Raw genomic sequence first — 24160 nt, 5'->3', positions numbered from 1 at the left:
AGGCCTTCACTGATGTTGCCACTGGATTTTAATCCCTTCATTCTTCCATGTGAATAATGCACAGAATTGGCCTAGTGGTAGCAGTTCCTTGTATTATACTACTAGTAATGCTATTTTATTCAGCATATATGTTTGTATGGAAAATACAGAATGAGTCATAGTTAAGTTTAAATCTGACTCCAAATCAAACAAAAATGTCAGAGAAGGCCACTTATTTTTATTTATTATTGTACTCCGCCCCACCCCCCCCCGCGCTTTCGGGGCCTCCTCATCCCAGATTTCTGGTTCCATTTATAATATGATACTCCATAAACCTTTGAAGAATAGTTCTTGGAAAGGATGCAGATAAATCAAGGGTTGGATTGTGTTCTACCAAACTCTACAGCTGGATCTAGGGAATGGTCCTTCTGCTTCAGCATCATTATCCTAGTAGGAACTCTCTGCTCTTCCCGCTCCACACACTATCTCACCCACTCTGTGGGTCAATTACTAATTACCAGTTACATGCCAACGTTGACTGACTGTACAGCCTCTCCTGAGGTTCAGGCCCAAGCACTGAACTGTCGACTGGACGTCGCCACCTGGATGTCCCACAGGTGCTTCCAACTTGACAGACTCTAAACTCACCTTCCTCCCAACCTTGTTCCTCCTTCACTGTCTTCTTCCTCAGCAAACGACATGCCATCCACAAAGACACAAAATAAGGAATCCTCCTTACCCCCTCCCTCTTCTCATCATCATCCTTCATATTCAAACAACCACCACGTCCTGTAGACTCTACTTCCTAAATCTCTTTGGAATCCATCCACACCTTCCCATTTCCAAGGCCATCTTAAGTACCCTGGCATTTCTTACTTGGGTTTATGCAACTATTTCCTGACTGGTCTTCCTGCCTTCAGTCTTGTCCCTTTGCAACCCACCTCTGCAAGTCTTTGGATGCCACGGAACAAGTGGTTTGAAGCACAGGCTCTGGAGTTAAACCTGGCTTTGAATCACAGTTCCACTATTTCCTAACATATGACTTTGGGAAAGTCACTTAACCTCTGATCTCAATAAAATAATGCATGGAGAGCCATTAGCACAGTGTAACTAGTAAACCCACAGGAAACGCCAGCTGTAATGAATACCTTTCCAGCCTCACTCTTGCTAGTCTTCCCTTTGAACTCCATACTGCATGCACACTGAATTTCCTTTAGATCCTCAAGTTAGGCCTTTTAAAAAATTCTCAGACCTCACACATGCTGTTCCACCTCCTTGGTCCCTCTGGAAAACATCTACTTGTCTTTTAGCTTTCAGACGTCCATAACTGTTGGAGCATGGCTTGGTCAACTGTGGGGTCGTTGTGTGAATGGAGAAAAGAACTCCTATGGGCCAGATACAACCTTGTACCAAGATGTCCAGCTTGGGGAGTGGAGCACAGGTTGGATTTCTACCCACACTAACCCCTCAGTTGTGCAGTGAGCAACTTTGAGGACTCCTTAAGGAGGCCTGCCCTGGATTCTCAGATTAGATAGGTCCACCTGTTATAGTCTTTTATATCTTGGATTTTGGAGTTCCTCTCTTGGAAGATTGATCATACTTTGTTATAATTAGATGCATAAATGTCTGATTCCAGACCCCAAGCTCTTAACCATTGTCATATGCTGCCCCTGCCCCTTAGGAAGGGGGCTCTTTCTCCTACAGCGTTACAAGTAGAGGGTGCTGGGCCCCGAATGGAAGGAGCACCCCAGCAGACACTCAACAGTCACAGAACTGTCTGAAATAACATCTGAACATCCATGACCATCCTAGTTCTCTGACTCCAGTCCTGCTCTTAGATTTTTGGCTTCATTTCTTAACCTTGGTCATATATTCATTCATACATTTAATAAGTACATGTGCTAAGGACTGGAAATATAAAGGTACCACACACATCATGTTCCCTGCCCTCAGGAGCTCCCCAGCCAGTGGGCAGAAGTTACCTCAACATTCAGAAGTGAAAAAAATATATATAGTATATATATTGTTGTTTCCAATGACTAAATTCAACTTTGCTCCCCAGTACTTAGCACAATGTCTGAAATAGTAACTGTTGAATAAATGCTGGTTGAATGCATGCACAAGAAAAGAAAATACTTTGGGAGGAGACAGAAACTAGCATTTATTGAACGAAGCAGAGTGTCAGGTCCTTTAAACATCCAATGTATTTTAAATTTCACAGTGGTAAAGAGGGCCATACAAACTCCACTTTTGAGATGGGGGACTGGATTACTCAAGTGAGAAATTCTGGCACTTGAATTAAGAAGGCCTCAAGAACTCAGAATATTAAGGAGTCCTGTGTGGTGTACTGAATTAGGAAAGGGAACATTATAACTGGCTAGGGGAAGTCACTGAGACCTGTTAGATTTTTCCTGTGAAAGATTAACTACTTGGAGAAGTTTATTAACTTCATTAGTCCATTCAAGAGAAAATTCATGGCAAGAAGTAATAGATGAAGGAGAGATTTCAGGTCAATTTGTAGCAATTAACTCCTCGAGTCTAATGTAGTCTCCAAACCACCCTTTTTAGTCCAATTACCAGGGTCTAATTTGCTTTCAAAGATGAGAATCATTCTAGATCCTCCCTGCCCCTTTCTTCCCATCTCCGATTACGTTGTCTTGTTAATTCTACCATCTCTCTCCACTCTGCCTTCCCTCTTCCATTCTTGTTGCCACTGCCTTTGCCAGACTCCCATCACCGCCCACCAACTTCCTAATCGCAAAAGCTTTCTTTTCTTTCTACCTCACTCCTCCTACCCACTAGATATCGACAATCACAGCAGTACCAAGCATGACCCTAGCACAATGGATTAATTATTGGGTTCATCATTGTGACTTCAGTTTGCAACAATTAGAATACAAAAGTTCTTGAATAATCACTAACATTTCAGTTTTAGGATCTATGGTAGAGATTTTAAATTGTATCCCTTGTACCATACTCCTTTTATGGCACAGTAAAATAGTTTTTAGCTGGACAAGGTTGTCCAGAATAAAGACTACTTTCTCCAACTTCTTTTATAATTATATGTGGTTATATGACTATGTTTTGGCCAGTAGGATGTAAGCTGAAGTGCCCTGAGGCAGCTTCTAGGAAACTTTGCTTAAGAGACAGTTGGCGTTTGTTCTTTCATCTGCCTTCCTCCATTCTGCTGCATGGAGGTGGGTGTGACAGCTGGAGCCCATATTGAACCATAAGCCTATCCCAGGGAATGATGGTGCCATGAGCTGAGGATTTCATGGAGCAGAAGCTCTATATCAGACTGTTCCTGGACTTTGACATGACAGAGAAAAAAAGCTTCTAGCTTGTTTAAGCCACTGTTATATTTTTCTCACTGCAGATATATTAACAGTATCTATCCAAGAGTCACAAATAAACTCATTCGTTCTCTTTATTGTAAGTTCATTTCATTTAAATCATATATAATCATGTTTACCCTCCTGCAAAAAGTATCGCAAATACAAGCTGAAGCTAGTATTTGTTCTTTATCTCAATGGCAGATATGTTTGGAAGAAGAAATGACCCGTGGAACAGCTGGTTTTACATTTAGAACGTCCTTGAAATCACGAGGAGTGTTTCAGTACTGACAGGTGATTGATTGATCATTGAGCTCCTCGTCCAAGAGACTTGGAATGGGAGGTCAGAGCAGACTGGTCTATGGTTCCACAGGTTCATGAACTTCTAAATTCATGCAACTATTTATTCACTCAAGAAACATTGATTGAGCTCCTCTATTTGCTAGACACTAGGGAGTACAAGGTACTGAGGAAAGAAAGTTGAGACAGTTGCCTTCAATGTGCTCATGGTTTAAAAGGAGACAGGAAGATGTATTATAATTACAGTGATACAAAACCTGGGGAGAGGCATGAACTAAGCATTGAGAAAGTACAAAGGGAGGAGTGACATTCTTTCTGGTGACTGCCAGGACACTGAATTAACTCAAGCTGGGGACTGGAAGCTTCATGAGGGTAGGGCCCGTCTCTTTTTCTCATTGTAGCCTGGTACCAAGTGCCAGAGCTTAGTAGATTCTCCACAGATATTTGCTGAATGAATGAATAAATCATAACCAGTAAAAACCAGGGGCTGGTTGGGCAATTCTAGGACAGAACAGGGAAGGGGTCACCCCACAAGACTGAAGGTTCCCAAGGGCAGGGGCCTCATCATGATCACAGTTGCATCCCCAGTATGGAACAAGGAACCTGGTACTGAATGGATGCTCAAAAAAATCTGTTGACCTTGCAATTGTCCAAAAAGCTGGATGGCTCATCCAAGTTCCAGAGTTAAGGACAAATTAACACAGGATAGCAAGGCAAGGTTAGGGTCAAAACAGCAACACTTCAATGCTCATCAAAGTAAAAACCCTGGCTTTTGCCCCTTGGCTTTAACATTTCTGGAAATTGTGTAACTCTAGAGCAGAATGATTTTGCCCACATTTCAGCTAGAGAAAAGAGAGGCACAGATCTTCTGAACATAAAACCACTCTTGTAAATTAGAAGCACAACAAGCTCAGAAGCTACAATTTCTCAATTCCTAGGCTGCAGAAATAAACATTCTAGGTTGCCTAGAAATAAGGTGGCAACCAAAATTGATTTCCAGTAGAGATCATTTATCATTTATCTTCGTAGGGTGAGTACACTGATTTGTCTCCGGTTTACTGTGATCTTTGCCCTCTTTTGTCACTCTGATCATAAAGAATACTAACAGTAAGGCGTGAAGCCACCACTGCAGAAAGGTGAAACGTGTATGTTTTAATGAGGGTGAACAGGGAAAAACCTGAGGAAGTTCAACCAATAATCATGAAACCCCGCGTAGCTGGCTCTGGTTACAGCTTTCTTTACCTCTTGCTGAGGACACATCCACAACGTGGGTTATTCTATGCACCTGGTACACATTTGCCAAAGAATTAGGGACATCTCATCTGTCATCACAAACGTGACCGTCCTCAGTTCTGTGTCAGACTCCATGCTTTCTATATTAAAGCAAGGGGCATCTTGTTTCACAATGAGGGCCCTCTTTCAGCACTGGGGGAACACAAACTACCAGGTCACACTCGGCTGCCTCCCTCCAGCCCTGCTTGCTGCCCGCCCACCAGCTGCACAGGGTCTTACCCTCCATCTCCCCGACGACAGGTGTGACTTTTGGAGAGTCCATGCCTCATTTAGCTCTGGTAATGGCTTAACTGAGTCGGAAAAATGCAAGGACAGGAGCGTGATAAAAACCAGCTGAGTTGGGTCCCCGTTAGTCACTGGAAAAAGCTATCAGGGGAGGGAGGTGAAAAGATGAACGAGAATGGGGAGGAGCAGCACGGGGGGCGCCGAGCAAAGTGGGGCAAAGAGCGGAGACTAAGCAAATAAAGAAGACAAATAGGAGAGGAAACGAACATTCATTAATGTTGTACTATGAGCTCCTTGACGCGGGGCCTGGTCTGTCCCTTTCATGGCCTGGGGACCTGGAGGGGCTCCGTAAAGGACTGAATATGTGTGGAGTGCCCATGGCATGATACACTGTCTTAGCAGTTTATGAAACTATTGCAAGAAGAAAGAAAGTGACAGAAGAAGAAAAAAGAAATAGAATGGGTGTTGAGGGGGGTGAACAATTAAGGTTAAAAAATGACAAGAAATGCTCATTTCTCCAGTCCAGAATCTGGTGAGTTGAAAGTAAGTGGACACTGGCTTTGGGCATTAACATTACTAATGCAGGGTGGTCCAGGACTGAGTGAGTTCCCTGGGACATGGGACACGAGATACGAAATTCCTTGGCCTGAAACATTTGCCTTAAGTAAGCTCTGCTGATGGATATGTTGATACCCACAGACTTAATGAAACGGTTCAAAGACATGCAAGTCATGTTTTTATAAAGAAAAATGCCAGAGCTTCAAGTCCTACGTGAAAGTAATGTTTCTGTGGGATAACATCCTCAGTATTGCCTTTCAAAATCGCAAGGAACCCTGACTACCCAGGCTGGCGTTTTTCAGCCTGGTGTCCCAAGACGTGCCACCGCAAGGTATTCTCGTGTAAGATAAGTTTGGGAATTGATGTGTACTCTGTGCCAAAGGGCACATTCACCTCCTAAAGGCTCTTGTAAGACCTGCAGTAAAGAAAACTGCTTAACTTTAACCCACTCATTCCCAAATTTATTTCGGCCTGGGACACTTTTCTCCCTTCAGGACACTTGCTACAATGCTGTGAAATACAGGTTTGGGAAGTGCTCACCTAGTGGAAAGCATAAAACCCTTCACCTGAGCCTCTCCCAGTCTCTCTGGATGCATTTTTGAATGGAGAGGTATGTCTGCCTCTCACTGGACCTAATATTTTTTGTAACCCCAGCTATGAAATTCCAAAGGGTAGTACCAGAAAGAAGGAAGGACTGAGGTGGGTTAGGTGAATGCGGATGTATTCTGCCGTCATTCTCTGGTCTCAGGCATATATGCCCTCTCTTTTCTCCTGAGGGAGTTTCTGCTATACTCAATAAGTTTGCACACTGAGCCCTTCTCTCTCCTACTTGTAGCTCTTCTGGCCTTGCATTGTGTCCGCCTACAAGGACCATTGGAACATGCAGTGGAGTGCTGGCAAACCAGCTCTCTGAAGGCAAAAAGAAAAAACAAAAACAAACAAACCCCCAAATGCCCTGACTTGTAGTGTTTGCTGAATATTCCCACCATGGCTAATTTCAAGCTACCAATGGTTTAACAGCCAACTTGCAAAAATCCTTGATATTTAACCATTGCCTCTTGTGAACTGGTAGAACCTATTGCAGCATGCCACTGGGACACATCTCTAAGTAAGTAGAAACCTGGTCTTTGGAAAAACTGCCCAAATTACTTTATAGGCATTGTGAATCTTTTATCTCCTTCTGTTTCCATCTCTGCTCCAACTGTTAGGAAGCTGCAAGCCAAATTTGTGGCCCAGCTCTAGCTAAGATAGAAACCAAAAGTGTGCATTTTTGTGTTCTAATATTACTTATAGTATTACTTTTTATTTCTTACTGCTCTTATTTCACTCCAATTTCCTCATCATGTTAAATCTTTCATTTTTATAAACAGTGATAGGGATATAAAACACACAGACAAACAAACAAATGCATAAATCTAGAGTTTTGCTGCAGGCAATTGTGTCCCCAGGTGAAACTCCCTGTGTAATTAGGAGGAAGGGGCCTGGGAAAGTCATTTTTGCCTCAATAACTGAGTGGGTGGATTTAAACAGACCATTTGGGACACCAGGTCATTAGTTTAAAATACAGAATTTTAGAGGTAAAAGGGACCTGGGAAGTTTATCTGGTTCACACTGAAGGCTTCTGACACACTGATGTTTGGACTGTGGTGGCCAATTTTATCATAGTAGGAATTGGAACTCAGAACTCATTGAAAAAACTGTGTGAGGTTTGGTGATGAAAAGGAAGTCATTTTCTTTTTTCTTTTTTTTCTGATTTGTCAGAGCACCCTAGTGTGTTTTAGTATTATTTTAGGTCTTCAGAAGATTAAACTTACTTTCAATTATAGCCTAAAATCTATTTTGGGAATTCTCGTAGTTTTAATGGACCTCAGGTGCACAAAATTGGATTAATCAGAATCCTTGGTTGGTGACGTATCTTTATCATTGGCCTATGCCTGGTCCTTTTTTATTTCTTTATTATTATTATTAAAATTTTTTCTGTTCTTATATCTTTCCCATTTTTTCATCAGAGTTTTGGTCCTTTTCCCCTCAAATTTTAAGACTTCTTTATATATTATGGATTAGCCCTTTATCTGTGATACATGCTGTAAACGTTTTCTTCTAATTTGGCAGCTCTTCTTTGACTTTACCTTACTATGCAATTTTTAAAAACATTATTATGTAGTCAAATTTATGAATTATTTCTTTTATTGCCACTGGATTTTGAGTCAGTGTTAGAAAGCTTTTCCTTACACTGAGTTTATAGAGGAACTCACCATACTTTCTAGCTTATTAAATTATTTGCTATCTTTTTTTTTTTTACATTTAGTTTCCTAATCAGTGTGGAGTTTACTTTTGTGTGTGGTGTGAGGTATGGATCTAATTTTGTCTTTTTTTCCAAGTGGCTGCCTCGTTGTGCCAGCAACGTTTATTAAAAAGCCCATCTTTGCTTCCATGATTTAAGATGCCACGTTTATTATTTCCATATTTACCCAGATCTAGTTCAGGTCTTTCTATTCTATTCTCCTGGTCTGTACATCTATTCTTGTGGCAGTAGCACCCTGTTTTCATTATGGGAACTTATAGTATGGTTTAATACCTGGTGGACTAGTCCACCTTTGTAGCTTTCATTTCTTAGTGTGTTCCTGGCTATTCCTGCAGGTTTCTTTTTCCTTATGAACTTGAGCATGAACTTGTCTAGGTCCCTAGATATTTTTATTGGAATTGTGTTACATCTTTATGATGAGGAATCTTCCTAAGAACAGAAATTCCTTTCCTTTTGTTCAAGTCTAACTCTGTGTCTTTTGAGAGTGTTTCATCTTTTAGGTTTTGCACATTTTTGTCAAGTTTATTCCTAAGTATTTAATCACCTTTGTTATTATTATAAATGGGGCTTTCTTACCATTATCTCCTCTAGCTGGTCATTGTTTGTGTCTATGAAAGCTATTGAGTTTTGTATGTTAATTATATATCCTGATACCTTACTGAGTTCTTTTATCATTTAAATTAGCTTTATTGTTCATTGATTCTCTAGTATTTTCTAGGAATATTATTTCTTTTTTAATTGAGATATAATTGACATATAATATTATATTAGTTTCAGGTTTACAACATAATGATTCGACATTTGTATATATTGTGAAATGATCACACAATAAGTTTAGTTAACACCGTACACAGTCACAAGTTTTTTCTTGTGATGAAACTTTTAAGATCTACTTTCTTAGCAACTTTCCAATATACAATACAGTATTATTAACTATAGTCACCATGATGTACATTACATCCCCATGGCTTATTTATTTTATAACTAGAAGATTGTACCTTTTTACCAACTTTGCCCACTTTTATTTCTCTATTTCTAAGTTATTATTATTATTTTTTGTGGTACGTGAGCCTCTCACTGCTGTGGCCTCTCCCATTGCGGAGCACAGGCTCAGCGGCCATGGCTCACGGGCCCAGCCACTCCGTGGCATGTGGGATCCTCCCGGACTGGGGCACGAACCCGTGTCCCCTGCATCGGCAGGCGGACTCTCAACCACTGCGCCACCAGGGAAGCCCTATGAACATTCTTGAACATGTCTTTTGGTGAAATATGTTGAGTACATACCTCGAAGTGCAAATGCTGGGTCATAGAATTTGTGTATGTCTAGCTCCAGTAGATACTGCCAAAAAGTTTTTTACACGGTTGTAACTAGTTTATCTTCCCATCAGCAGTATATAAGAATTTCCATTAATCCATCCTTGCCCACCCTTGGTATTACCAGTCTTTTTGATTGTAGTCATCTCTTGCTTTCCTTTTATATAGATATATTGTATCTACCTGTATTCCTAAAAAGTATTTTAAAAAATTTTAGTTGTTTTAAACTTTATACAAGTGTATCATGCTGTAATCTTTCGAGACTTTTTTTCACTTGATATTATATTAATAAGATTTGCCTATGTTACTCTGTTTTACTATAGTTCATCATTTGATTGCTGTATAATAGTCCACTGTGTGAGTATATCACACTTCATGCATGCACTTTTCCACTGATGGGCATTTGGCCTGTTTCAATGACATGGCAATTCTTTCCTTCAAGTTTGCTCTAGGACTGTTCGGGAATAATGCAAGAGCTCTATGAACTTCTAAAGGCACTTAAAATGGATAACTGCTGGGCTTCCCTGGTGGCACAGTGGTTGAGAGTCCGCCTGCCGATGCAGGAGACATGGGTTTGTGCCCTGGTCCGGGAAGATCCCACATACCGCGGAGCGGCTGGGCCCGTGAGCCATGGCCACTGAGCCTGTGTGTCCAGAGCCTGTGCTCCGCAATGGGAGAGGCCATAACAGTGAGAGGCCCGCATACCGCAAAAAAAAAAAAAAAAATGGATAACTGCTATTAGCTTCTTGCACATTTGCAAGGTCAAAATGACATGCCCCAGTGTTTTAATCATGCTGTTTTAAAGAACATTGTTTTCCTCAAAGTTAGTGAAAATCACATATATTGGGTTGGCCAAAAAGTTCTTTCAGGTTTTTCCATAACATCTTACAGAAAAACCTGAATGCACTTTTTGGCCAACCCAATATTTTAAAAATTAGGGCCATTTCCTCTTGCTTACTTTACCACTGCAATGAAAGACCAGAGTCAGAAAACTCTCATTCATTTAAAGGTAGAATAGAGTGGTCTTCATTTTTTTCCAGGCTTAACAACCCAAATTTCTTTCAAATGTTTCTGCTTAGGGCTATTTCATATTTTCTAGAGATATATGCTAATATCCCATGGACTTTCTCTAACTCCTTTATGTCATTTTTTAGAGTATGCTAACAAAAATTGGTACCATGTTTGAGACTGACCTAAGGTTGGGGGGCATCATGTCCCAGCCCTTCCATGACTGTGTTTTGTTGCCTTTTGCCCGTAACTCCGTAATTTGGCTGACTCACATCCACATTCTGGTCATTTAGGTCCTCTTCATTTTTCTAATATACATTTGCTTGAACAGTCCTATCCGAACTTATATTTGTATTTTTTAAATCCCCAAATATATCACAGTGCAATTGTTGAATTTGCATTTTATTACTGAAGAACTATAGCCCCCTGTTAAATTCATTTTGGATTTTGTTCCCATTTTTGAAGGACCATGTCTCCCTGTCAGAAAATGTCAGTGAAAAATTTAAGGATTTATCAACTGGCCTCTCCAGCTTAGCACAGGAGAATCGTGAGCCATCATTTAAAAAATAAATCCTGCAATATGCCCCCTTCCATTGCCCCTATGAGAAGATGCTCCATTGCTAATGACATCTGCAGCTGTTCTGGAGGAAGCCTGTCTCAAAGTAATAAGCCTTTTCCCCAAATAAATCCCATGGATGTTTCTATAAGCCTGACTTTGAAGCTGGATTATCCAACACACCCTCACACATGGTGGAAACCCAACCAATTGATTTTCTGTAATGTGGTACCCCTCAGATAGAAATGTGACGGTATAAAGAGCCTCATATCTGTCAGGCTGGGTACAGGGCAAAGTGAGGTCCCTGGATCAGCAGCAGTACCTGGGAACTTGTTAGAAATGCGAGTTCTTGATCCTACCCCAACCTACTGAATTAGAAATTCTGGGGGTGGGACCAAGTAACCTATGTTTTAACAAGCCCTCTGGATGAATCTAATGTACACTCAATTTTGAGAAACACTGCACTAGCTCGGGTTAGTAGTCTGGTCTTGGCCCTGAAAAATCTGTTTCCTAAAAATGATCTTCAAAATGAACGTGTTTTTTTTTTCCCCTAATACTATGACTCTCCCTCCCCCACACCCTTGAGCATAACCTAGCAAAACAGAAATGCGCAGGAACACAACAGTTTCCTGTCAATGTCAATTCATTCTTCAGATTCCTTGAAATTTTTCTCATGCAATAATTGCTAACATTTTATGACACTAGTTTTCCAGGAAACACAGTTCAGAAATCATTGCTCCATTGCTAGGGTAACTTTCTGAATCTATAATCAGTATGCATGTTCTGTGAACTACAGAAAATGCCCATTTACCATAGACCAGCCACTTCTTGCCTTTTCTCCCAGAGAAATGGAGGGTATTTACCTATCTGGTTACCATTCTCTTCTACCTTTCCCTGGCAGAATCTTGGGACCTCTACTTTTAAACTTAAATCTTTCATTATTAACCATTTTCAGATTTGCAAAATTTGAGGGAATATTCCTCACAGCCAGTGCATTAGCCCCAGAAGCCCGGGAAGGTCTGGGACCCTTTTTACATGGGGCCATTAGAAGTCACCTTCACGAATCCCCTCTGTTCAGCACCACCAGTCTCTTCTGCTCTCTGGGAGTCCTTCCAAGGGCTCAGAAAGGCCTCTTCCTCAGGAGCTGGAACAGTCCTGAATACTCTGCAATCCCTGGCCATCCAGTGCATTCTTAGTGCCTCTCTGCCTGCCCCTGAGCCAGTGAGGGGCTCCTGCAGAGCTGGCCGGGGTAAGAAGCAGCCACCAGAGGCCTTAAAAGAGCTTTCCCCATCTCAGGTCCCCATTCGTTTCTTGAAATAAAATCCTATTCTCTTATTTTTGCTTTCTTCTCTCTTCTCTCCCTCTTTTCTTTCCTTTGTCTTCTGGAAGTTTCTAAACTTTAAAAAAAAAGCCTTCTTCCAATCTTTCTGATGAAAAATAAGGCTCTTTTAAAAGTTACATGTAAGGATACACTATTCCTTTCTTATTCAGCTGTGCCCATGTGTGGATTACATTTGATCAGGGGTCAGCAAACCAAGCCAGTGGGCCGAATCTGGTCCACCTGTTTCTGTAGATAGTTTTACTGAAATACAGGCATGCCTATTCATTTGCATATTATCTATGGTTGCTTTCGGGCTAGAAGGGCAGATTTGAGTAGTGATGACAGAGACTGTTTGGCCCACAAAGCCTAAAATGTTAACTGTTTGGTCCTTTACAGAGAAAGTCTGTTGACCCCTGCATTAAACTGAACACAGAGAAAACTCTACTTTTGCCATGACTGTATACTGACAGCTTTGGAAATAGTTATGTGCCGGTGAGAGCGCTGGTTTCTGCAGGTAAGAAGGAGCTGACTCCACTAGCTTTCTCAGAGGAGTGAGTCCAACAGTCTGTTTTGTGGCCAAACAGGTCACTTCTTCCCCTTGGTTGCCATCTGATTCAGAAGGCACCAGGCGTGGTGTCTGTTTACCATTCGTTCACATGAACAGAATAGAGTGGGTTGTGCGGTGAGACTCTCCCGCCAGTGAAAAAACTTTAGCTAAGAATGGGAAGTCCAAGCTGAATCACCAGCAGCAGCGCTTTCTGCCCCTTCAACCCTGGCAAATGAGTCAGTTCTCTGGCAGCCAGTGACCTTCCTGCGAAGACGACTCTGAGGGAGGGTATGATTGATGTGGTGTGGCTGTACAGAAGTACAACAGAAGTACGGCTACCTCCCAAGTAGCCCAGGCATAATCTGGGTGGGGTGTAGGCCCAAAGGAAAAAGCCCAGGGCTTCAAGCGAGGGAAGAAATGTTCACTCTGGAGGTAGTCTTAATTCCGCTCCCTCATCGCTGGATGGGAGCAAATTCCTGTGTGACGTCATCGTCTTGCATTTCCCTTCCTCACTCCCCTGCCCCACCACTTCAGGGCTCCACTCCCTAACACCCTGAGGCCCAGAGCTGGGTGAGCATCAGCAGCGGATGCCCTTTGGCCAAGGAACACTAGGACGGGGCTAGAACTAGGGTGAGGAAGGAGAGACAGACAGCGAGGGTGCAAAATGCAAAAGGCGCTGCTTGCTGTAGTGGCCCTAGTCCCACCCTGCTTGAGGAACACCCCTGTGGTTGGACAAGAGGGTTCATTACTCACTGCAGAGAAGTAGACTGTTAGAAAGGACTTACGGGGTTGGGGCTTGTGCACGGTGATTCTGGGGAGGGTTTAAGGAAGCAGAGCTTTGCATGCTGTCAGGAAGCAGGGGTCATTTTATGATTGGGTATCTTAGTAAATCTTGTCTAGAAGGAAGGAAGACTAGAGTGATGCAGAAGCTGTAATCGGTAAAGAAGCAGCAGTCATCTGAGCCAGGATGAGGGCATGTTTGGTCATTTTTGAGGTTTGGACAGTGTTCATTTTGTGTGTGTGTGTGTGTTCAGGTGTGACTGTGGAGTGGTGACAATGTTAATGTGCTTTTGTCCATGTTCGGATGTGATTGTGGAGTGGCCTTATTTTCGTCTTTATGTATCATATGGTCAAAGAGTGGCCGTGTTTGATAGTGATGCTCTATGAAATTGCTTATGTTCAACAGGAGAACACCAGGGCCTCACTGGCAGTACAACCCTGCTCCTGGCTATCAGGGGCCATTTTTCTCTTTTTCACTAACCACTTCACTTTTTTCAAAGTCACAAAATCACAGGATAGGGGAAACAGAGAGGACTTTAAAAACCACCTAGTTCAGGGCTTCCCTGGTGGCACAGTGGTTGAGAGTCCGCCTGCTGATGCAGGGGACACGGGTTCGTGCCCCGGTCCGGGAGGATCCCACATGCCGCGGAGCAGCTGGACCCGTGAGCCATGGCCGCTGAGCCTGCGCGTCCGGAGGCTGTGCTCCGCTACGGGAGAGGCCACAACAGTGAGAGGCCCATGTACCGCAAAAAACAAAAAACAAAAAACACCCCACCTAGTTCAAAGCTCTCATGTTTACGTTTAGGAGATGAAAGCTCAGAGATGTTACCTGCCTTGCCAATATCACACAGCCAGTAAGCATCACAGGTGGCATGTCACAGCTGGCATTGGGACCCATGTTTCTTGACTCTGAAAGCCCTGCATACACTGGCTCTACCTCCTCAGCAGCCTCATCCATAGGTGCAGGGAGAGCCTACTTTGCTCTCCCTCTTTCTGTGCTCCAGCCTGCCCATCCCTTCAGTTCCTCCAACAGGTCAGGTTCTTTATTGTTTTAGGCCCTTCCCACAAGCTGTTCCCTCTGCTTGGAATGCTCTTCCACCCCTATGATCTTCACCTCTTGCTAAATCCATTCCTCCTCATCCTCAGGGACTGGCTCAAACACCAGTTCTTAAGCAGGCCCCTCCTGATTCCCCAGGCCCCACTCTCCTGTGCTCTGTGCATCTTGCTAACACTTCCCTGCCAGAGTCCCTCTGAGTCTCCATGCAGTCGGGAGTCTGGTCTATCTTGTTCACTGATGTATGCTCAGGACACAGCAGATGCTCACTAATGAATGGATGCTTTACCCCAAGCCTGCTGGAGGCTCTACCACTAGAATTTTTTTTATAGTAGAGTAAAAAAAGGATTCTGAAATCTTGGGGCCTCTATATAAACGTACAGTCTGATTGCAAGTAAAGAATACAACGGGCTAAAGTAAAAATGCTGAGGTGTTGCAAGGAGGTGGAGGATTAATTTGATGATCTTATTCCAACGTCGTCTTTCCTGCGATCGCTATCTGGACATGCGGGTGTGCTTGAAAGAACAGCGTGCAGCCAGGAGCCCTTCACACCCCTAAACCAGAGAAAGGTCCTGGAGTCTGAAGCTGCTATTGCATCATTATCTAAAATGTTAGAAGAGAATATAGAGAAGACTGACATGAAAAAGTGTATAAAAGCTAAGATAGTTCAGAGAGTTCTTATACATATATAGTATTCTGGGGCAGGGGGGAGGCAGAGAGGGTAAATGAATCTAGCTGAGATTCAGCTGATGAGAACTATGGCGGCTCGTCCCAGAAAAATGCACACCTGCACATGATTCTAAATGTCTCAGGGGTTTCATGTACCTGAAAAAAAGGTTATGTGACTTGCCCACAGAGGTAGAGCTAGAATAGAAGGCTTGTTTCCTCATTCCTCATGTAGTATCCTTTCCCTTACAACAAAATGTTTATTCCATCACGAGCAGCAACAGGGCATAACCTTTGAAGGTACGGGCTCTGGATGAACCTGGGGTTCAAATCTCTGCTTCGACAACCACTAGCTGGTGACTTGGGGCAAGTTGTTTAATTTCTGTGACTTTGTTTCCTCATCTGTATAACAATACAGGAATAACAATAGCAGGTTTGCTTATATTAAAATACTTGTAAGAACTTGGCAGAGAGCCTAGCACATAGTAAATGCTCAAGAAACTTAGTTCTTCATATGATGAGGACAGTGATGCCCCACTTGAATTGAGCAGAACTGTCAGTGTGCCATCTCCCTCTGGTCCTAGAACACACCTGGTTTAGTTCACCTGCGGCATGGCTGCCTTCAGACAGCAAGTGTATGACGATGAGACAGGACTGCTTCAGAAAGCCAGGCACGTCACCTGACAGCTAGATTAGAGAAATGGAACCCTCCCAGATGCAGTTAGCATGCTGTCCACAGGGTGGATGAGATTAGCTGTGTGACACACTCTTACATGGGATCATGATCAAAACATTTGCTGACATCTCTAAGGTGACACAGGCCAGATGGTGACATTCAGAAAGCTGCAAAAAGTCTGAACTGAGGGCAAGCAGAACAAGCAAGGAAAGACTGCTGTAGATTCCACAGGGAGGGATGGGTTTCAGGTTCCCAATGTGCAAACCCAACAATCTGACAGGTCAACGCAACAACTTGGAAGCCTGCTAGTGAAGAAACCAAGAGAAAGCACTCGGCCTGAAGAAACCTGGTGGAGGAGACCGTGGTTCTAGGCTCGGCTTTGCCACGCCACTGCCCCTTGGGACCAGCTGCTGCCCTTTTCTGGGCGTTGGTCTTTTCATCTGTAAGTGGGCCGGAGTTGAGCAGCGCGGGTTTCGTGGGTCCTGCGAGGACCTTTCTATGCAGGCGGAGCCTCAGTGACTGCTGGGCTTAGAAGTGGCCACTCTTCCTGTCCCCTCCCCTCGGCTCGTGGGTGAGAGGGTCTCCCTCCTCCTTCCTACCCACCGCCCATCTCCTGGGGGCTCAGCCACCGTCCTGCGGCTAGGGGCGCCGTGTGGGGAGAGAAGGGCTCTCCCCGGACGCGGGCTCCTTTCTCCGCCGTCAGCAGCCAGCCGGCCTTTCCGCCTGTGCGTCCATGCCCACATCCGCCGCGGGGCTGGCTGTGCTGGAGCAGAAAGATTGAAGATCGATTTTCAGCCCCAACCCGGCCGTGGCGTCAGCAGGGAAGAGAGATTGTTTTGACTTGTGATGCATGGGGCTAGAGGAGGGGCCCTCTGGCCTTGGGCGCCGGCTCCACGGCGCGGGATGCTGCCTTTGAGCCTTCCTGGTCCAGGCGGGCCATTCCTCCGAAGGGCCGCCCCTGCGCGCCTCTACTGGGCTCGGAGCATCCAGGCCCAGGGTCCTAGCTCCACCAGGGGTTATTGATAACTTAAGATCAGCGACATACTCTAAGCAGAATGAATACGTAATTAGAATCCAGTAATGCCTGGGCCAGAAGTCATCTCGGAATACTTTTAGCTTAAATCTCCCATTTACAAAAGGGTAAACTGAGGCTCAGAGAGGGGAGGCAGCTTGCCAAGGTCACATGGCCAGCCTCTAGCAGTGCTAGGAGTAGGATGTGAATGTCTCTCACTCCATAGAGCTTACTTAGGTAAGGAATGGAAGGTTTTCAAAAATTTTTTAGTGTACAAACTTTTTACAAAAGAAAATAAAACAATGGAAATGATGAAATAATTCATATTTTAAGGCATGACAAGAAAAATGTAAACATAAAAATTTTCTCTGCCCATTTTGGCCTCCCCCCTCCTCTCTATTGTGCATTATGTCTTAACTAGACTTCCCCAATGGCAGAAATACCTGCTCAGCTATAAAAGTTAAGTTTTCTTCTTCTGGTGCCAGCCCTGTAGCTCCCCAGAAGATAACATTCCTTTCTCAATCCCGTAAGGCTGACCTTACAGGTCACAATGTAACGTCACAATGACTTGCATGTGCAGACATCTTTGGTGAACGTCATGCACAAATGCCAACGTATTATCTCCTTAAAGATATCAGTTGGTGCAGACTGGTCAGCTGACCTGGGAAGATACTGGGCCGCACCTAATGGAAGTTCTTAGCTTAAATACTTATTTATGACCTTATTAATGTTACTAGCTATATTACTTGTATTCTGCCTATTTTATAAGATTACTGTTTCTTGCATTACCAAATGTGTGACTGAGCCTCCAATAAAATTAACAACAAACAATTGACCAAATATATAGTCCTATAAGATCAATGATTTTAACAGTGTAACTCCAGATACGGGAAGAAGCAACAAGAGGGAAGCATTTCCTGGACCATGAGAGACTAATAAGACAGGCAATCCAGAGGCTTCTGGCTACTGTTAACGGGGCCTAGTCCAATAACAGCACATCGAGTGGCCTAACAACAAAATCCTCACCTGACCTGGGAATGAGCATTCCTAGTGCCCTGGAACAAATTGGTCGCGAAACGCCTCCCAAATCTTGGTCGAAATTAAGTCTGAAAGGGAAGGGATTATAAAGTAATGTTGCCTGACCTCTTGTTCTATACGAATCAAGTCATTCGCCACTGCAGTCGCTGACCTACAATACATCCTAAAAGGAACTCAGAGCAAAAGATCAGGATGAGGGACTGTGCCCTGGGAAAACTTACAGAACTGGCTCTCAGATAGATATCTTCAGGAGAAATTTTTTATGAGCCTGGATTCTTGCATCTTCCCATACTTAGAAAAGCACTAAGATGTCTGTTCCTCATGACCAGCAGCAACCTTCTACCAAGACGTATGCTTGGTTGCACATACCCTCCTCATCAAAAGCACATATATTCTGACCCCACCCCTTACTCCTTCAGAACAGTTCTCAGAGCCCTCTGAGAGACTGACTCCCAGGTTATAATCCTCAGTTTGGCTTGAATAAAATTTTCTATTTCTTTCTTAGATTGACTGTTGGCTAATTTGTTTTTGTCGACAGAAAGATCCATCCCACTGGAACATTTACATATTGTGTCCAAATGATACGGAATTTTAAATTTGGAAAGGATATTAGAGGTCTTCTGGCTCATTCCCTCACTTCAGTCATGGACTGCTTAGTGGCAGAGAAGAGCAGAGACTCCCACAGACCCTGCCACTGCTCCAGCTGTTATTAAATAAGGAAACTCATCTTAACAGAAATGCAAATAAAATCCATACACACAATCCAGTAAGAAAGTAAAAAATTTTGCATCTAGTGTGTGTCCTGATTTTGAGGGTAGGGTGGAGTGGGAGGGAAAAGTATGGAGACTGGTAAGAAGTGTTTAGCAGACTTAAAAATGTACATTTAAACTTTAAGACTGTTTACCATAAAATATACACTTAGTATAGAGTATCTTTATAGTGTTGTGGGATCATGAAAATTTAAGCTCAAGGAGTTTGTCTATCTTGTAGGGACGTGATTGCACGCAGGCAGGGCTGTGTAAATCAACTGTAGTAACCCTAAGAATCTGAGGGTTAAGTCATTCATAATAAAATGCTAAATATGCGGTTGAGAATCGCGGAAAAGATAAATCAGCGAGTATCTGAGGGATGTATTTGAAAGGAGTGGGGTGTTGGGGGATGGAAGGTGGGGATCGGAAGCACAGGAGGGGGTGGCACAGTGGTGGTTCTGTTCTTAGGGGATAACCTTTACCTCACAGTGTTGCTGTTTTAGCACACGTAAAATTGTTAGTCCCCAATAAACAGACACAGCTCTGGCTCTGTTCTACTCAGACCCTTCCCCTCTTCAAAGTTACCAGCCCTTCAGTCCCTCGGGTTTTCAGGGTCTTGATTCCAGCCAGAGACAGAGGGGTCTATGTAAGTAGAGCACAAGAGGTGTGATCTCAATCTGAGGAGCTCAGATTCTTCCTTTTCTCTGCATCTGGCAACACTATTCATAACAGCAAATAATGGAATTCCATGCCCAACAAGTGAGGACTGGCATGCAAAGATGGTATAGTCTCACAACATAAGACTGTGCAGTCCTAAAAAACACACGGTAAAACTACCTAAAGACATGGGACAATACTTATGATATGCTGTTAAATAAATTTAAAAAACAAATTTACAGAACAGAATGTACAGAGAAACTAATTTGTTCTGAAAATACGAATAGACAAAGGAAGAAAAGATGGAGGAGTATTAACATCCCTGTGAGCTAAATAGGGAAGAGATTACTAGTGTTGGTCCCATGATGCTGAAAACAAACAACAGCAAAAGCAAAATTACTTGAGGTTCACGGGGATTAAGCAACTTATTTGCCCAATATTACATAACTGGTAACTGACAAAGCCTCAGCTGGAGCCAGATTTCGCATTCCTCTTTCAATGTTCTTCCACTGGACCATTCTAAGCCACTCCTCCAGATTGCTGGTGTCCCTCATAGGTATAACATTTCAGGAAGGACGTGTTACTTTACCCTAGCCATACTGACATGGCCACAGGGTCATTTAGATGCCTTTAGAAATACATCCTCCCTACTTCCTGAATCTCTCATTGGCAAGTCGTGTGGGCAAGCTGCCAGGCACGTTATGCACACACTCTCTGCCCCTAGGCTATCAGAGCTGGAGGGGACCCTGGGAAATACTTAGCAAATGAGAACATGAAGGGTCAAGACAAAGTGAATTGTCTTTACCCCCAGCTGGGAATGGACACTCCTGAGGGCCTCTTCCAGTCCCCATTATCTCACTTTGCAGAATCTACTCTGAAATAATGCTGTTGTCTTTTAGAGGCTATCCCAGAAGAAGACCAACCCCACCTCAAACCTGAAAGAAAGTTCTCCTTTTCTGGTAGAATTCTTAGTTGATGTGCCTGGGTCAGGAGGAAGGGGCTTAATAGATGTGGATGCAGGTATTTTGTGTGGAGAATGTGCTAGCTTAATGGGATCTCGAAGGAAGTAGGAGAAGATGAGAGCTAATAGACAAATAAGAGAGACGTGAGTAAAAGGTAAAAGGTATCTGCCATAGCTGTTCATTAAACCCTCCCAACGATCTCCACATGTTTTCCCCGCTCACAGGATGAATTCTGTGACACTCAGATATGTGAAGCAATGTGGCCAAGTCACACTGTAATAAATGATGGAGAAAGAATTTAAACCTAGGGTGGATTGTTCCCAGAAGACTTCACTGGTGTACTGGAGATTTTTGTTGTTGTTTTTATTGTTACAGTCTTTCTAGCTGTAATAGATCAGTAAAGAGTCTACAACTTTAATAAAAGATTTGAGTTTAAATGGCTTAATAAAAACTGCAGAATTAGAGCCTCTTCCATACCAATTAGGTTCATTCTTAATATCTGTTGAATGAAAGATTAATAAATTCAGAGCTTCCTCCAAACCTCTGTAGATCCTTACTCTACCCCATTGTGGACCATCCAGGTGAAGATCTGCTATGGGCAGGGAGAGGCTGGGGCTGGGGCTGGGACAAGAAAGACTTTAGCACCAAATGGTGAGAAGTGATGATTCTCCAAGGAAGGCAGTAAGGGGAAAATAAAATGAATGATAGCCTTAAGGTGGAATTTCGCAAAGTGTTCTTGGTCAAATATATATGGAAACACAGTGTCAAATAAAAGCAAACAGGTCTCTTTACTGCAGGATTTATACACAGTCTAATGTGCATCGTATAATCTCCAAGAAAAGGACATAGTAAATAAAGTTGAAAGTTAAGACAAAATAATGTCATTTTGTTAATTTTCTTCTTATTTTTTCTCTTTCCTGGATCTCAAGTTCAAAGTGCTGTAAGTCCTTGATGTTCTATGATTTATTTAATTCATTTGTGGTTAACTGCGATTCCCTGATGATGATGAACAGGGATGCTGCTCTGTGTTTCTCTAGAAATGTTCAGTCTATGTCACACTGGATTAGTTGGAAATAATCAGTACTATCTGACACGTCACTGGCTTCTGGCTTATTGTCATAAGTTGCCAAACTTTCTGTGTGTTGTTTGGTATTTAACATTGGCTGGGATTGAGATTGGGAGAAGAACAGGAAGGAGTAGTCAGATGCAGGCAAGCTCTGGGAGGAGGTAATTGCTGATCCTTGTGATTGACACCAGAATGGACCATCCTTATTTGTCGTCTGCCTTGGAATCAGGTGTCACTTTTCTTTCTTTTATAAAAGCATTTTTACTGAGGTAAAACTAACATACAACAAAGTTCACAAATCATAAAAGTACAACTTGATGAACTTTTACAAATGTATAACATCCATGTAACCACCAATCAGATCAAGACATACAGCATTCCCAGCACCCCGGAAGACTCCCTCATCCCCCCTCCTAGTCAATTACACCCCCAACTACTGTTCTGTTTTCTATTACTTGAGATTAGTTTTGCTTATCTTTAACTTCATATGTAACTCAGAGCATGGTGATGCTTGTTACCCTGCAGGTTAATGCATCTTAGTGTAGCCATTACTCACACCCCAGCTGCCACATATGTTCATCATGCTTGACACAACGTGTGTATACACCTATGTGCGTGCAGATATACCAGCATGGGAGCACTGGAATGAAACTTGTCACAGAATTCTGAATATTTTACCTTATGTGCAAAATGCTGTTGAAATGGCAGAGAAACAGAATGGAATCATGAAGCCAGTTATGTTCCCAGCAAGGGTTCCAAAAGGCCTTATGCTCTAGATTAAACTAAGACTGGGAGGCAGGGACTCCTCCTGTCTAAAGCACAAAGAAATAAAGAACATTGAGATCACACTATGTGCTATTCTACAATAGATCTCAAATGTCTGACTCATCCTCCAAATGTCTCATCAAACTGGTGTGATAGGCGGCACGTCTCCATCCTTCTAACCTTTAACTGGCAGCTTTGCCACTCTAACCTCCATGGTTGGCCCAGCCCTGACCCAGGTTTTGAACCAGTTCCCACTTCTGGTGCCAGGAAGGCAGCTCTTCCTGTTGAGACCTAGCTCAACAGATTTCCCCTTCACTCTGTGACTTTGGCGACCCCAGTCTTGGTGAACTCTGATCCCAGTTACCCTGGTGCCAGGTTTGAGTCTCTGATCCCTGATCCAGGCTGGGTTTCCCTAATGCCAACAACCTGCTCTTCTGGAGCTTGGACTATTGCAGCCCCATCCTTGCCTGGACTCAGGAAATGAGCCCTATATTGTTTCTATAGGTAGGTTACACCAGGCTGTCAACCTCTGCAAATGAATCATGTCACCACTGCTTTAGGGGCCATTTGGATCTTAAGTGAAGCCAGTTAGATTTATCTACGAAACACAACTATCCACCTCATATCCGTCTACCTCTCCCTGATTCACCAACACCCCACCTAGTCCAAGCCATCATCTTCCATCTCCTGAATGACAGCTTCCTAACTGGTCTCCCTGCTCTCATGCTTCCTTCTAAATAATCCATTCCCCACCCCCCATTTTTCACATAGCAATTAGAGTAATCTTTTAAATACCGACGGATCTGCCTCTCCTAAATGATCTAAATCTAAATGACCTGCTTCTCCAGCTCCATTTTGTACAATCCTCCCTTTGCTCATTATATTCAGCCATCCTAGACTCTCACCTGTTCCTGGAACACACCAAGCTCTTTGGCCTTGCTGTTACCTCTACCTGAAATGCTCTTCTTCTGTCTGCCTCCTTCTCATCCTTCAGGTCTGACCTCACATGTCTTTCCTGACTAATATATCAAAAGTTGCCCTCACCTAGTCTCTGACATCCCTGTATATTTTGAATTCGTAGCACTTATCTGTGGTCACACACTCTGTAACACGGAATTGTAATTTGCAAAGGCAAGCATGTAATTGTTTATCTGTTTACTTACTTATTATCAACTCTCTAAGCTCCAAACCTAGATTGTAACCCCCTGAGGTCAGGGACCTGCCTGTCTTGTTCATAGCTGAATCTTCAGTACTTAGCATATGTTGGAATTTAATACGGGTGCAATAAATATTTGCTGAATGAACAGACTATTCACCCTCCCCTTTCCTACCATCCAATTCATCAGGAGATCCTACAGACTTTTGCTTCTTAAATAACGCTTGATTCTTCCCACTTCTTTCCAGCTTCACCACTATCACCTAGGTCAAGCTACCATCAGCCCTCATGTGGCTTGCTGTGATGGCCTCTCACACTGTCTCTGTGCATTCACTTGGGCTCCCCTCCCCTCCAATCCATGCTTCTTTTTGCAGTGGGAGTGATCTTTGAATACAGGAATTTGGTCTTTTCATGTTCTTGCTTAAGTCACTTCAATGGCTTCCTTTGCTGTGAGGGTCAAGACCACAACTGTTATCATGGTCTATAAAGCCCTGCCTTTTTCGGTCACCGCCTGCCCCCAACCTCATTTTCTGCTCCACACCCATCATTCTCACTACTCCAAGATGTGACTATGTCCTGTTCTTTCCAGCCTCTGGGCCTTTGCATCTGTCATTCCTTTCACTGGGAATCTGCTTCTCCTCACTCTTTGCTACATTTGTCCTGCTCATTATTTGGATCTCAGCACACCTGTCATGTACTTAAGGAAAATTCCCCTGAATCTTCCCTACCCATTCCCCATTCATCCACACAAGATTGGGTCTACTCAGCTACATGACATCATAGAATTATACTTTCCCATCATTGCACTTAAGTTCTAATAGAATATTCATTTCCGTAATTG

At 43.2% G+C, this 24160-nt stretch overlaps 1 protein-coding gene across 3 annotated transcripts in view; it reads right to left on the bottom strand.

The window, feature by feature from the left end:
* Positions 1 to 24160, bottom strand: part of CASR (calcium sensing receptor) — an 80455-nt gene that overhangs the window by 30258 nt on the left and 26037 nt on the right. The window lies entirely within an intron of this gene.

Source organism: Monodon monoceros, unplaced genomic scaffold, assembly GCF_005190385.1.
Source record: "Monodon monoceros isolate NGI ecotype Baffin Bay Population unplaced genomic scaffold, NGI_Narwhal_1 Super_Scaffold_11, whole genome shotgun sequence".
Taxonomy (NCBI): Eukaryota; Metazoa; Chordata; class Mammalia; order Artiodactyla; family Monodontidae; genus Monodon; species Monodon monoceros.
The sequence above is the reverse complement of the archived record's forward strand: the minus strand, read 5'-3'. Positions and strand labels throughout refer to the sequence as shown.